Raw genomic sequence first — 15,704 nt, 5'->3', positions numbered from 1 at the left:
TGGGCCTGTCAGACCTGGGCACTGTTTCATTGTGTCCTCTGAAGCCCAGGCCATGAATGCTTGCGGAGTTTGGCCTGGGGATTTAAAGGTTCTGTGAACATCAGACTCCCAGCTTGCCTTCACCTCCATGAATGCTGTTGGGGAATCAGGCCAGTAACATGTGACATTCACCCTGAGATTGCCCATAGGAGCTGCTAGACTGGATCAGATCTGAGCATAGGGACTGATGTTTATTTTCCTCCCATGGGTACTCCACCTGGAGCCCCTCTCCTCCTCCAAGGCCCTGCTCTTGCTCCGTCCCTCCCCTCAAGCGCCACCCCCACCCTTGAGGCTCCGCCCTCACTGTGTCTCTGCCTGCTCTGGCTCTAACATCTCCCCCAAGATCCCTTCCCCTTGCTCATTGTTCTCTGCCCTCTTCCAAGCATCTTCCCACCATCAAACAGCTGAATAGCTGTCACTGGGGATGCTGAGCACCAGTGTTCCCCGTAGGCTGAGCGCTTGGGCGGCCAGCCAGGAGAGATTCTAATGTTGCCCAGCTGATTAGCAGAGCACCCACAGCAGGCAACACATAATTATATTAGTGGTGCACATCTGCACCTGTGTTGGTGCACAGAACAAAATTTATTCCACACATCAATGGGGAAAAAATTAGAAGGAACACTGCTGAGCTTCCATTTTTCTGTGCGTGCTAGAGAGATCCAAGGCCTATCTAGCCAAGTGTCCATTCTCTGGCTTTTGCCAGCTGCTCCAGAGAAAAGAGCAAGAGCCCTGCTGTAGCAATAACCTTCCCCCACAGAAATTTCCTCTTTTCCCACAGTTGTTAGTGGCTGATTAATGTGCTGCCTTCGAAAGGTTTATAGCCCTTCCAAGCTCTCGATGTCGAGTACAAGCTATCATACCTCTGTGTGGTCTCATTAGCCATATAAATCATGGACAGGTGGGGCTGGAAGGGACCTCGGGAAGTTGTTGAGCCCATCCCTGTGCTCTGTGGCAGGATTAAATGTACCCAGACCATCTAGCTTCCTCTTTGGGATCCTGTAAACTGCTTGAGCTCAATGACCCGCTGTGGCAATGAGTTCCGCAGGCTCATCATTGTGTTGCACCAGAAATCACACAGCATCATATTGGCTTTTGAATCTGAGCGGGAACACCTGAGCTAAATCTCTCTCTCGCACGTGCACGCACGCAATGTTGAGGCTGTTTGGATCAGAATGGGCTAATTCTCTAGCCAAAATTAACCATCTTGTCTAGCAAAAACAAGAGACGGGGTGATCATCAAATCATAGAGATGTAGGGCTGGAAGACACCTTGGGAGATCATCCAGTCCTGCCCCCTGTGTTGTACTTAAAAGAAGTACTCGGGATCTTTTTCAGGGGGATAAGGCAACACGCCACATTTATTGATCACACATAGAATAATTAACAGTTATCATATGCATATGATATATATATATATAAGTCACTCATGCACTCACACACACACACACAAGCACACTCCGTCTTGCTGTTGTTACCAACAAGTTGCTCCCCTTAACTGCACTGGCCAGGTGAGTTAGATGGGGGAGGGGTGGAGCCGGGCTTCTGCCGATCCGGATCGATGCTCCGATGGTGACAAGACGAAACCCGGGGTCCTCTGCAAGACACCTCACTTTTATAGCATCCCTCTCATATGCAAATATATATCCCAGATTCAAACTCTGGGTCTGTGTCCGTTGGTCCCTTTGTGCTGCAGAGAGGGTGTTTTCAAAAGAAGGTGCCTGCTTCTAATCCCCAAGGCAGTCAGTATGTCTGCTCTTCTTTCTTCAGCCCACTTGACACCTTGGGTCTGGCTTCCACCCCCTCTTCAACTCCTGTAGCTGTCTGGAGGTGCTTGGCTCCCAAGTCTTACTCATTCACACCTCATTCATTCAACAGGGCAATTAATTACAGAGTGGGGGGAAGAGAGTGGGGGAAAATCTTATTCTGCTACAAGTTTTCTATATAGGGTTCTAATACAAAGTTATTTCAAGCAGCCCCTTGCACAAGTCTGAGCATGCCCTGGGGCACAGAGGGGGGGCTGTTTCTGGCTACATAGGATTATATTCTTAACAGTTCTAAGTTACATGACCTAATACATTATATTCTAAAGGGGCAATAATAATAATAAATCTAAACATTTAACAATCTTAACAAATAATAATAATAATAATAAGAAGAAGAATTAATAATAAATCTAAACACTTTAAGTTGTGGGGAACAAATTATGGGGAGTCACTTCCATGTGGGGGAATCACATTTTTAATACATTGATATGTTATCCCTACACCTGCACTGAGACAGGACCAATTAACCCTAGACTAGGGGCAGGGAACCTGTTTTGGGTCAGGAGCTGCTGAACCCACAGAAAAAGTCGACGTGGCCCCACATTCCCCTCACACAGCAGAGCCTAGGGGAGCCCACAAAATCTACTAGCCCAGACCCCCCCAGGCTCTACTGTGTGAGGGGAATGGGGGTGTGTCCTTCTGCTTCTCAATCGAGGGCCGTGTCAGTGAGGGGTTTTTATTTGGGGGAGGGGCTGCTCACTTTTGTGCAGCCCCCGACGGATCCAAAAGAGGGGTTCAGTGTGTGGGAGGGCGGTGCTGGGGGGTGGGGGTGGGAGAGCTGGGCAGGAGGTAGGGTGCAGGAGCAAAGTGGAGGTGTAGCAGCAGGCTAGGGGCAAAGGGACCACAGGGATGGAGTACCAATGCCGGTTCACTGACACTGGGTGGAGGAGCCCCAAGCCTCGGAGGCCAGATCCAGGCAAGCTTTGGGCTGGATCCACCCCCGGGCCATAGTTTCCACCCCCCTTCATCCCTGACAGGTGTTCATCCAAGCTCCAAGGTAGAGGGTCTGACCACCTCCCCAGATATTCCAGTGCTTGTTAGAGGTAGTTTGTAGGGAATAAACCTGGTGTGCGATGCAGCCACCTGTCCGCGAGGGAGTCACATGGGGGCTGAGTGTTTAAAGCTCCAGATGCACCGCAGTTAACCAGAAAGAGGAAATTAAAACTCCTGGTGCATTCGAGCAAAAGCAGAGCAATTAGACAAATCTGCGCAGTGCAAATTACGCTCTTTCCAGGCAGCGAGGGAAAGCCAGTTATATTTGGCCAGGAGGGACTGAACCTGGCTGTCATTTTTTTTGGCCCATTTAGCAATGGCATGGATTTATAACCTGCCGGAAGCACAGCCTGCCCTTCCCCCCGCCGTGTGGGGCAGCAACAGCGCGGAGGGAGAAATCCCAGAGCCGCCCAGAACGAGACCTTGACACATGTAAATGTCACTGGCTCAGGGCGCTGGCCTGCCAGAGTTTCTCCCGCAAGCAGCAGCCCTGGGAAGAGAAAGCAGGTCTCACTGTGCCCCTCTTGAGCCCAGGACGCGCTGCTCAGACACAAAGACCCAAAGACGGGACGCCCTGCCTATGGGTGGTTCTTTTTGATCAGTTGAATGAGCTCTGATCTCTGCGGAAGCAGACCCCAGGCTAGGAGGGGGTGCTGGGCTTCAAGGCCAGCCTCTCTCTGCATCCAGACCTGCCCTCTAACCACATGGTGGCTGTGCCATGGCCTCACGAAGCCAGGGCTAAGCCTGGATGCAGTGCATGACAATTCCCTGGGTGCATTGTCCTCTATTAAGCCAGCGACTGGCAACCAAGGCTAGTGAGTGGGCTGCCCGAGCGGCCTCCTTCATCGCAGTGGGCCACAAGATTGTCGTCACCAAGACGGTGTCCTGGCGAGGGTGGTTTTGCTCACTGCACTTGTGGACCTAGAATGTGTGGGGGGGGAGGAGGGGGGGGGGGAGATGTAACAGAACTGAAGCCGCACTGTGATTGGCTGCTAAGGGTGTGCCCGGCTCTTGCAGTCAGTGCTGGGTGCAGTTGGCCCGCCCCTCCTGGCACGTGCCCGGGCCTTGTGTGTGTCACTTCGGTAATATTGGGAGGAAGAAGGCGCCGTGGACGGGAAACCAGCGGACTCTGGCAACTCTGCGCGTGAGCAGCGGTGAACAAAATGTCTAGCGGGCTGCGTGTAGCGCCCAGATGGGCCACGTGTGGCCCGTGGGCCGTGGGCTGCCCGCCACTGACCTAAGCTGTTATGGCGAAGGGATCAGAGCAGCAGGGTCTGCAGACCGGGGCTGTCGCGCTGTGTGGGGGCCGCATGGGGATGCCCTGCCTCTGGGCTAGTTTGTGTCATTCCATTTAGCAGAGGCCGACCCGAGGCGCCGGGCTGCATGGCCTAGCAGATAGAGCACTGGCCTGGGACTGAGGCCACCTGCCTGTGGCTCTCCGGGCCTCTGTCCCGGCTCCGCTCTTTGGCTCCAGCCCCATGGGACAGATGCCAGTTTGTGCCCAGCTGGAAGGGCCGGGCTCTGATCGTCATGGGCACGGTGTGAGGTTGGTGTGAGACGGGCAGTGTGTCTGCTGGTATCTCGAGCAGTAGAGGGGCTGCCAGGCCCATGATCTCCCCCTTGCTCTGCCCCGTTCCTCCCCGACCCGGGCTGGAACAGGCAAAGCCGGTGGGAACCCTGAAGCCGTCCCAATGCTGGTTGCTCACCGGCTGGCACGGCAGGGCCCTGCAAAGCCAGACCTTCCTGCAGGCCAACTTCCTGGGGCTGGTCCCACTCATCCACTCCTGAGTCATTTCCCTGGCTCCCCGCCACCCCCAACACATGGAGACCAGCTCCCCAAGGCCTGGCGACCCAAGAGACCGGACATCGCCGTAGCCTCCACAGCCCCTGTCCCACAGCCTCTGCTCCTGGCGGCCGATCCTGCTGGGTTCCCAGCACGGGGCGGAGAGAAACACCTTTTCCTGTCTCCAGTTCTCCCAGCACCCGGGCCCTCCCCGCCTCTTGCTCTGTGCCGTGCCGCCCACCCCGCTTTGGCACATCTCCCCCCACCTACGCTCCTGGCTGGAGCAACCCTCCTCCAAGGGAACCCTCTGAGACTCTGACCCCCCGGGAGTGGGCAGCAACCTGGCCTCTCCTGTATTGCCGCAGCCCTGGGATGAGGCACCTGCCTCTCGTTTATCCAGCCAGCAACATTAATTAAGACGCAGCCGAGGCGCTGGCTGGAGGCGGCTCTGCCATGGAGCGCTCCGTGGCCGTGTAGTGCCACCGGTGGAACAATAATCAACCCCCCAGCTGGGCTCCTCTTATCTCCCCGCTGTAGTGATCTAAGGTGCTTGTCAGCGAGGAACCGCTTATTACAGGAGGGCAGGGTGCAGATCGGGCTAGACTGCACGGCCCGTCCGTGGCCCTTTGCTACACACGTGGCTGCCCGGAGCCTCCGGGCACAGGTGCAAATGGAGCCCGGGGCTGCAGCGACCCAAGGCTGCGGCCATGTGAATATTTCCCTCAGGCGGGGCAGTGAAGGGCTTTGGGTGCATCAACTGCCCTCACTCCAGTGGCGCGGGACAACTTTTAGGGTGGGGGTGCTGAGCAGTGTCCCTCCCCTCTTACCCCGGCTGCACCCCTCACTGCCCCAGCCAGGGCAGGCCCCTGGTGGCTGGGACCCTAGGCAGGGGCGGCCAATAATTTTTGCAAGGGGGGGCCACTTCATGAACTTTGGAACATGGTTGCAGGCCGGTGCCACTCACAGAAGGGGCGGAGCCTCAGGCAGAAGGGGCGGTTCCCTCTAGACGCCAATCAGTGCCTGGGGGCGGGGGAACATATGAAGTCTCTGGGCCCCCCAGCCCCACCCTGCCAAAGGCACATGGCGCCTAGAGGGAACTGCCAGCCCCTTTCCCATATCTTGCCCACCCCTGCCATGGGACCCCCACAGGCAGCAGGGCTGACATCTGGCCCCCCTGGAGTTGGTGGCTAGGACCTCAGCATGGGGTGCAAATCTCTGGGGTGCTGCCGGACCCCCATACTCCTGCTTCCCATGCCTATGCCAGACCCGACTGAGCTAGGAGTCTATGCTAGCCCAGGCTCCTGGGGCCGGTATCAGGTTAGCCCATGGCCCAGCTGCACCAGAGCTGCATGGGCTTGAAACTCGAGGGGGGCTATTCCCCAGTGCAGACGAGCGCACAGGCCGTGCACATCCTCGATGGGGTCGGAGAGCTGCCAGCTGCAGGGTGGGACTCAAGTTGGCTTTGGGCTGGGTCCTGCAAAGAACACGCAGCTGTGGCAAAATGCTCGGTGCTGCCGTCTGGCCAGGGTTAGCGGGTCCCACGGGTGCAGCTGGGGGAAGCCGTTCAGCAGGGAAGGGGAGCAGGGGACAAATAGAAAGCACCTTGGCCAAGTTTGGGGTGTTCCAGCAGCCTGGCCTGCAGCCCCTGGATCCCGACGGGCAGGCAAGCTGGCGACTTGCTTGCTGGGTGACATGAGAAGGTGGGAGAAAAGGGCCTTCAGCACCCAGCATTTTGCTCTCAGCTGGCTGCAAGCCGCAGCTCAGGGTCTCTGCAGAACAGCAGCATGGCGGGCAGGCTAGCGGCCATACAGGGCATGGCGTTCACACTCTCTCCTTCCCAGGCAGGGTTGAGACCTGCTGGCTGTGCAGTCGCACAGAGGTGGGGACCAGGAGCTATCGCACCTGCTTGTGAATGGAGCTGGTGGGTTTGAGCATCAGCTTGGGAGCCAGGAAAGTCCAGGCCAATGTTCCCTCGAATCTTTTCCATCCCTGTGTGGAATAATTGTTTAATGTGGCTGTGCACCACCAGTAGAAACAAACCTGAGCTGTGGGCGCTCTTCTAATCAGCTGGGCAGCATGGGAATCTCTCTGCTGAGTAGCTGCACAAGCACCCAGCTTACAGGCAACACTGCTCAGGGTACCGCAAGAAGCTAGTGGCTGAGCTGGGAATTGAACCTACATCACCAAGCGCCACCAGGCTAGGACCAGCATTGGCCTTCCTCCTCAAAGGGCTGCCTTCCGTTCCCCCAATGTGAAAAGAACAGTGTAGGGGCATAGAGATTGTGAGACAGGCCTGCCTCTGCCACAGCATCACATTGGCTGCCTTGCTTGGTGCCTCCATTCCCTCATCTGTAAAATGGGTATAAAACCTACCTCCTGAAGGCTGTTTGAGGCTAAACTCACTGATGCCCACCAGAGAGCCTTGGATGCTGTGCACGGGTGGAGAATCAGGGGTATCCATGCAGTATTGGTGTGGGTAAGACAGGAAACTTCCCAGCTCTTTCCAAACATTGATAAAAATGTGTTCCCTGTTCTAGCGAGCTCGCCCTTTTAAACAAGGAAAGAGAAGATACCATGGAGTCAAGGCCAGTGGTGTAAATCACTGTGGCTCCATTCCAATCAGCGTGGCGTTGCTCATTTATATTAGTGGTGGAGCTGGGCCTAGATTTTAATTTAAGGCCTGGAGATGTTTCCTGTCACTAAAGCCCAACTCCACAGTGCTAGATAAAATCCTTGCAAACCAATGGCAACAGCTTAGATAGCCTCTGATATAATTTCCACTTCAATCATTTGTTCTCCCAACAGCCTACCCTCAAGTGTCCCTCTGCTTTTTGCCTCTGCATCACGCCAGAGCTTCCCACCAAAGTGCATGGTGATCTCATGGCCGCCTCTTACAGCAGGGGGTTTGGAACCAAAACCCGGCCCGTCCTGCAGCGTCTCGCAAGCCTTTTGTGGCAGGTTTCCTTTACGGGTCCCCTGCAAGGGAGAGCAAGGCCGTGGGACAGATGGTGATTTCCTGCAATATCCGGGACACGCCTGATTGAATTACGGTTTTCAGGAACCCGGCTGATTCACAATGCAAATGTTTATGTGCTGTTGTGGGAGTGCGTGGAACGGCGTGAGCAGCAACACCAGACGGCTGCAAACTGGCAGCGTGATTGGGAAAATAAAGGATTTTGAGGGGGCGCTACAGGGGAGGGGAATTTTCTGAGAAACAGTTGCAAATGGCCTACCCCCAATCTTGCTCTTTTAAGCTGTGTGTTAAAAGAGCCCCAGGGATGGACTGGTTAGCTTGCCCCAGCTTTGTCACAGACAAGTTGTTCTTAATGTGAGCAAAAGGGTGTTGTGAACAGGCACGGCCTATCGGCGAGAGCCCATGCTGGAGCACAGAAGTGTAACGCCAACAGGCAGAACCAAACCTGGGACCTCTGGAGCTTAGTGCCTGAGCCTCTAGGCTTGCGCTAAAAACCAGCTGGCTCTCAGCAAAGGCTGTAGAGCAGGGGTGGGCAAAAGGGCCGCTAGATGGGCCAGTGAGCCACACGTGTGTGGGTTACAGAACCAGGTCTATAGCTTTGTTTAGGGCAGCAGTTTTCAAACTTTTTTTCTCAGGACCCAGTTGAAGAAAATTGCTGATGCTGCGACCCAACAGAATTTGTCTAGCGTGCGGGCTCCGGGGTGGGGCTGAGGATGGGAGCTTTGGGATGCAGGAGATGAGCCAGCTTTGGGGGGGGGTCAGAGCAGGGGAAGGAGGGGCTTACCTTGAGCGGTGCAGCGGGGGTGCTAAGGCAGCTTCCTGCCTCTCCTGGCACCGCAGACCTGCCACCTCAGATGCAGTCAGTAGCAAGTTCCCAGCCAATGGGAGTGCAGAGCTAGTGTTTGAAGCAGGGGCAGTACATGGAGCTCCCCACCCCCACCTAGGAGCCAGGGCTGTTTCTGGCTGCTTATGGGGTTCAGCGCAGTCTGTGGTGCCAGGACAGGCAGGGAGCTGCTCACCTGATCCCCCTGCAGCAACCAGACCCAGTGCCCGACATTCCACCACCCAGTCCTGGATTGCAACCCCTAGTCTGAAAACCACTGCGCTCAGCTTCGCTCTGTATTGCTGTTACCTTCAGAACAGAACGCCCTTGCTGGGAAGAGCAGCGTGGTAGCTCAGAACTGGGTGCTGTCTGTCTGCGGGGAGGGGAGGGGGGAATAAAATGCAAGCCTGCTTAAGGGGTCCAGTAGCATCATGCGGCAAGACGCTCTTCAGCCTGGAACTAGCCAGCTGAGAAGGGAGAGAGATGCAGTCTCTACCCAAGGGGAAGCTATGGCTGGGGAATCCTGGATTCGAGCATGCGCTGCCCTGTGGACTCACAGAGGGTGAATACAGGTGCAGTTGCCCTGAGCTGTGACAGGATGGCCCAGCAGTTTGGACCCGGGGTCTGATGCCCTGCTCTTCCACACACTTCCTGTCTGACCCCAAGCAAGTCACCTCATCCCTCGGTGCCTCAGTTTCCCCATCTGTAAAATAGAGATAACAATCCATCTGTTGTCTGGCTTGGACAGGGGTAACAATCCATCCGTTGTCTGGCTTGTATCCAGAACCTGGAAGCTCTTTGTTGGGGCGAGGGGGGGAGAGCTTTCCACCATGTGTCTGCACAGGGACTATGGGGCCCTGATCTTAGTGGGGGGGATCTTGCAGGCTACTGCCATGATGGTATTGATGTCAGCGTTGCAGGAAGACAGATGCTGAGCAGACAGAGAAAGCTGAGGACAGTGGGAATACCCCAGGATCAGGCCCTTGTCTCCACCACATTGTGTAAAGGAACCACCATCCCATAGAGGTTGAGTGCGACGCTTCAACACTGGACAGATCTGGCTCAGACTCAGGGCATTTCCAGCACCATAGACAGCTCCCAGTAAGGTCTAATCATTAGGGGTTTGTAATGGATGCCATGTGAAGAGAGATTAAAAAAACTGGGATTTTTCAGCTTAAAGAAGACTAGGCTAAGGGAGAATATGGTAGAGATCTATAAAATCATGACAGGTATGGAGATAGTGAATAAGGAAAAGTTATTTACTTGTTCCCATAACATGAGACATAGCGGTCCCAAATGAAATGAATAAGTAGCAGGTTTAAAACAAACAAAAGGATGTTTTACTTCACACCGTGCATAGTCAACCTGTGGAACTCCTTGCCAGAGGATGTTGTGAAGACCAGGACTTTAACAGAGTTCAAAAAAGAGCTAGATAAATTCATGGAGGTTAGGTCCATCAATACTTATTAGCCAAGATGGGTAGGAATGATGTCCCTAGCCTCTGATTGTCAGAGGCTGGAAATGGGTGACAGGAGTGGGGATCACTTGATGATTCTCTGTTTCTGTTCACTCCCTCTGGGGCATCTGGTATTGGCCACTGTCAGAAAACAGGATACTGGGCTAGATGGACCTTTGGTCTGACCCAGTCTGGCTGTTCTTATGTTTATCCCCCTCACTCACTCCCTCCAACTAAGACCCTGCATCCCTACCCTCCTCCTGCCCCCTCCCTCCCTTCCAGACTCCCTTGCCCCCTCTTGCACTCATTTTGTCATCATGAATGGTTGGCTGGTGGTCTGTGGTAAGATCTATGTTGAGCGGGATGGGTTCAAAACATTTTAGAACCACTGATACAAGGTTGCTTTACAAATACCCTGGCATTATAAAGAAACCTTGAAGTGGCATGATACCACTTGAAAGCCTCTTTATGCTGCCAAAATGAGGCCTTTAGCATAAATGAGACTCAACTCCTCTATTGCTAGAGTTGCCAGCTAAATCACGGTGAATAATTTATTTGCGTCCCTTCCTTTTTGCAAATGGCCTGCAAACAGGCTGAAAAATGATCAAATGTGTTTGCTGATCAGACAATACCTGGTTATCTCTTTGGCTTTCGTACCATGAACAGGCAGAGGGCATCACATTGGTTTGTTGCATATGCCACAGGAGGTTGTTTCTGCAATGCAGCTGGTGGAAATGTTTCAGCTGTTGACCAGGGAAGAATGGTTGTGACATTGCCTTGCCTCTCCAGCCCCTTTGTGTTTGAAACATTTCAAAATATCAAGAAGACTGGGAACATTTCTATGACACTTTTCATTATTTCATTTCTCAGAACTAGTCTATTGTGATTCTGAAATGTTGCCATGATACCCCATGGGACTTGTAGTTTCAGTGCTTCATGCTCCCATTCTCCCTTATGGGCTGGCCTTGCAAGTCAGACTCCATTTCCCATGATGCACTACAGTCTTCCTTCTTGATGCATTATGGCATTCCATTGCCATGGTGCATTGTGGGTGATGTAGTCTGAGCAGGGAACCTGGTCAATAGAGGACGAAGCTCACAAGTTCTCGTAATGCACCATGGCGACATTTCCAAAACAAAATGTTTCATTTTGGAGGCATTTGGCGGAAACACCAAACTGTCTGCACAAGGCAGATGCTTTTTGTGAAATGTTCCATTTGGCTACAAACCTGACTTACCTCTCCAAACATCAGTTTTGATGGAAAATTTGGTGTCAGCCTTCTGGGCTTAGGATTTTTGAACCACACTAGAGATGAGATGAGTAGGAGAGAAGTTGTCAATGCTCAACCAGTCTTGTGATTGGCTTTAAAAAAACCACAATATCTTAATCTTTGAACACTCAGGGTAGGCTACACTTCCCAGATAAAGAATTGCCTTCCTGTTATTAGTTTCAGAGGGGTTGCCATATTAGTATGTAACTTTAAAAGTAATGAGCAGTTCTCTGGCACTGTAGAGACCAACACATATCATGAGTTTGCATGGGTAAAACCCACTTCATCAGATGAGTTGGCGTGGAAATTACAGAATCCAAGGTATATATAACAACAAAAGAAGGTACCTGTTAATTGTAGGACCAGTGTTAATGAAGACAATTAAGTGGGCTGGATGTGTCCCATTCATAGCTTTTAATGTGGAAATGCAAATATCAAAGGGGAAATTGCCTTTGTAGAGCATTAACCAGTTTATTCACGCCTAAGTAGGTAATGTTGAACTGGTATATGAACTCCAGTTCAGCTGTCTTCCTTTGTAGTTGGGTGATAAAATTCCTTTGTAGAAGAATGGCTACTTTTAAATCCATGATTGAGTGTCCAGGCAGGTTAAAATGTCCCCTTACATGTGTGTGTGTTACCATTCCTCATATCTGACTTGTGTCCATTTATTCTCAGTCACAGAGACTGCCCAGTGTGGCCAATATATATGGCAGAGGGGCATATACTTGGTGGAATAGAGCACATTAGTGGATGTGCAGGTGCATGAACCCCTGATATTGTGTCTTATATGGTTAGGTCCTGTGATGGTGTTGCTTGTATGGCTATGTGAACAGAGTTTTACCCATGAAAGCTCATGACCTAATATAATTGTTAGTCTCTAAGGGTGCGTGTACACAGCAAAGTTATTTCGAAATAACTTTACCAGCGTCTACACAGCCAAACTGCTATTTTGAAATTAAATCAAAATAGCAGAGGGCTTATTTCGAAATTGGTAAACCTCATTCTACGAGGAATAGTACCAATTTCAAAATTGCTATTTCGAAATAAGTATCGTGTAGATGTTTATTTCAAAATAGGGAGCCTCCAGCTCTTCCCAGGGTGCCCTGGTGGCCACTCTGGGCACAACCAAGAAAACTCCTCTCCCTCCCCCCTCTCCCCGGAGCCCGTAAAGGGGTAGACTCTGGCCACAGTGCCTGTGCCAGCTCCAAGCCTGCCTGCCCAGAGCCAGCAATTGCTGCACCTGACCCACTGGCCCCAGCATGAGCCAGGCAGCCAGTGCCAGCCAGCCCTCCAGTGCTCCCCAGGACCAGTCTGCCAGCTCCCAGGAACTTGGCAGGGGCTGGAAAAGGTGGGTGCTTGCCTGGTCCAGTACGGCGATCAGGGACCTAATTCAGGTTTGCGGGGATGCCTCCAGTGTCCATGATCTCCACATTAAATGGAGGAACGCAACCGTCTACAGGCGGATAGCTGCCAGCGTGGCCACCAAAGGCCATATGCAGGCCATATGCGAACCCAGGAGCAGGTTCGCATGAAAATAAAGGATCTGCGACAGGCGTATGCCAGGGTTACAGGGGGTAGCTCCCAACCAGGGGCTGACCCAGACCCCTGCCCCTATTTTGATGTCGTGGACCACATCCTGGGGGGCAGGATAGTCCGTGTCCTCCAGGTGGTCATCGACCCTGGACCAGAGCTTGCTGCCTTCTGCAACTCCAGCCCCTGCTGCTTCTCCAGCTACCGTATTTTCCGGCGTATAGGGCGACTGGGCGTATAAGACGACCCCCTATCTTTTTAATTAAAAGATAGGGTTTCATCTTATACCCCAGCGCCCCTCCGCCTCCTTTGCTCCCGGTGTCCCTGGTCTGCTGGAGATGATCCCCAGCAGACCAGAGGCACCAGGAGCAAAGCCGCAGCAGCTTTGAAAGCCTCGGGGGAAGCCGGCGGGGGGGCATCCCAGGCGCGCCTGCGCTGCTCCCCTGGCGGAGCCCCTCCGCGGCTTTGAAAGCCTCGGGGGAAGCCGGCCGCCGGCTTCCCCCGAGGCTTTCAAAGCCGCGGAGGGGCTCCGGCGGGGGAGCAGCCCAGGCTCACCTGGGATGCCCCCCCGCCGGCTTCCCCCGAGGCTTTCAAAGCCGCGGAGGGGCTCCGGTGGCGGGGCATCCCAGGCGCGCCTGGGATGTATACCCGGCGTACAAGACGACCCCCGATTTTTGGGGGATGTTTTTTAACATCAGAGGTCGTCTTGTACGCCGGAATATACGGTACCGCTCCTCATCCCACTCCTTCTCCCCCTCCTGCTTCTTCCTCCCCATCCTTCTGACACCCCCAGGGATGCCGAGGCCCCTGCACCCACAGTGCTGGGAGACAGTTGGGCTGGCGAGATCCCCAACCCTGAGCCCTGAGCTTCTCCTCTCCCTTCCTCCCCTTGCCAGCTCCCTCCTCCCAGGTTTTCCCCTCCCCTCTCCTACCCTCCCTTCTCCGCTCTCCCACGTTCTTTCCCCAGTCTCACATCAGTTTCATTCCCCCTCACCCCAGTGTTGTTCAATAAAGAGGCTTTGTTGTAATGAACACATGTGTCTTTTATTGTACAGCAGTAGGGAGGGGTAAGTGGATGGAGGTGAGGGAGGAATGAGGCATAAGCCCCCAGTGGGGCACACCAGGAAGACTGTTACTGCCTGCAGAACGTAGTGCCAGGCTCGCAGCAACATGACTAGGACAAACACCAGAGTGCCCGGGGCAGCTCCGGCCCCATGCTGCAGAGTGCTGTGGTGTCCTGAGTGAGGGCAACCAGAGCATGCAGAGAAAAAAAAGCTTTGCTGTCCCTCAGCGAGGTAGGCAAGCAAGCAGGGAAACCTTAGAACCGGCTATCCAAGGGGGTCCCTTTAAGCACAAGTCTCAGATAGCCTCAGGCAGCAGCCACACAAGGTAACTCCTGACCTGATGCCCTGCCAGAACTGGTTCCAGCCAGCCTTAAATACAATTCAGCGTCCTATCAGTGTGGACGCACTATTTCGAAACAGCAAAATGTTATTGTGGACGCGCTATTGTGGATGCGCTATTGTGGATGTGCTATTTCGAAATGCATTTTGTGTCTAGACGCGTTATTTCGAAATAAGATATTTCGAAATAGTGCTGTAGTATGGACATACCCTCAGGTGCCACAGGACTGCTCATTGTTTTTCCTATTAATACTGTTTTTAACTTGACCATTGCTTTCCCGTATGCCCAGATGAAGCCGGATTTTACTGATGCTTTCCCAGCATCCACAAATCAGATAAGCTATTTGCCCTAGTGCTTCTCTCCTATTGATGCTCCTAAATCAGGGCCAGATTTTTCACAAGGGCTCCGCATCCCTTTAGGATGATGCAGGCCCGCATGTAATATCCTGAGCTCTGTTGACAATGTAATCGCTTGTTTTGATACCGGAATGGACTTTTCGGAAAAATCCATCTCTGGCTGCAATTGCTGAGCCCCACAAAAGGTTCTGTCCCCTTGATCGTGAGGCTGGTGCAATTAAATTCCTCATTCTGGGCTGTCTCTTTGCTCTTCTCCCAACAAAACAGTGATCCCTAGTTGACTCTAATAAAAATTTCATTACTGAAAACAGGAAATGGGCTTTGCTTGTCCCTTGCTGGGCTGGGATGTTGTGTTTGCTCAAGGGCTGGGCGCTGATTACCTTTTTGATTTGTCCCTTCTTGATGGTCCTTTATCACTGTTCCCCCCCCCCTCCTCACGCACACACACGGCCTGCCTTAATTGCAGCATTGCAAAGCAATCCATAAATCAGATGGTTGGGAGTGAATTATAGCTGTAGGAGCAAGCGAATCATATTTTTCTCCCAAAGATCCCTCGATGCACATGCTTTTATTACACAGATATAGTTAAAGCAGTATGACACCCTTAGTTTGATTGGTATAAAGGTGCTTAACTGTATCCACACGAGAGGTAAAATATCTCTTTTCCTGGAGGAGTCCATTAACTCGTTAGTGCATATTAAATACAGCTGGATAGAGAGAGCGAGCCTGAGGCTATGTCTACACAATGGCTGTGTCTACATTGGTGCATTCTTGCGTGACAACGGCCGCTCTTGCACACAAACATGCCACCTGTCTACACTGGCCGCACGTTCTTGCGCAAGTAAACTGACGTTGTACTGTAGAAAATCAGGGCTTCTTGTGCAAGAACTCTGACGCTCCCTCTCAGGAAGAAGCCCTCATGCGCAAGAGCTCTTCCAGAAGAGGCCAGTGTAGACAGGCAACATGAATTTCTTGTGCAAGAAGCCCCTATGGTTAAAATGGCTATCAGAGCTTTCTTTTGGAAGAGAGCGGCTACACTACCATGGATGCTCTTGTGCAAAAGCACATCTCTTGCGCAAAAGCACATGGCAGTGTAGACGCTCTCTTGTGGAAGAGTTTTTGCACAAGAACGCTTCCGCAAAAGAGTTCTTGCACAAGAAGCTGCCAGTGTAGACGTAGCCTATGTGTTTTGTCGGAAGGGCTGATGCAAATGAAGTGCTGATTAGCATTTTCTCACGCTTCATTTGTATAATC

This window comes from Pelodiscus sinensis, chromosome 22, assembly GCF_052426305.1.
Source record: "Pelodiscus sinensis isolate ZL-2025 chromosome 22, ASM5242630v1, whole genome shotgun sequence".
In the NCBI taxonomy this organism is placed as follows: domain Eukaryota; kingdom Metazoa; phylum Chordata; order Testudines; family Trionychidae; genus Pelodiscus; species Pelodiscus sinensis.
This window is presented reverse-complemented; position numbering follows the sequence as displayed.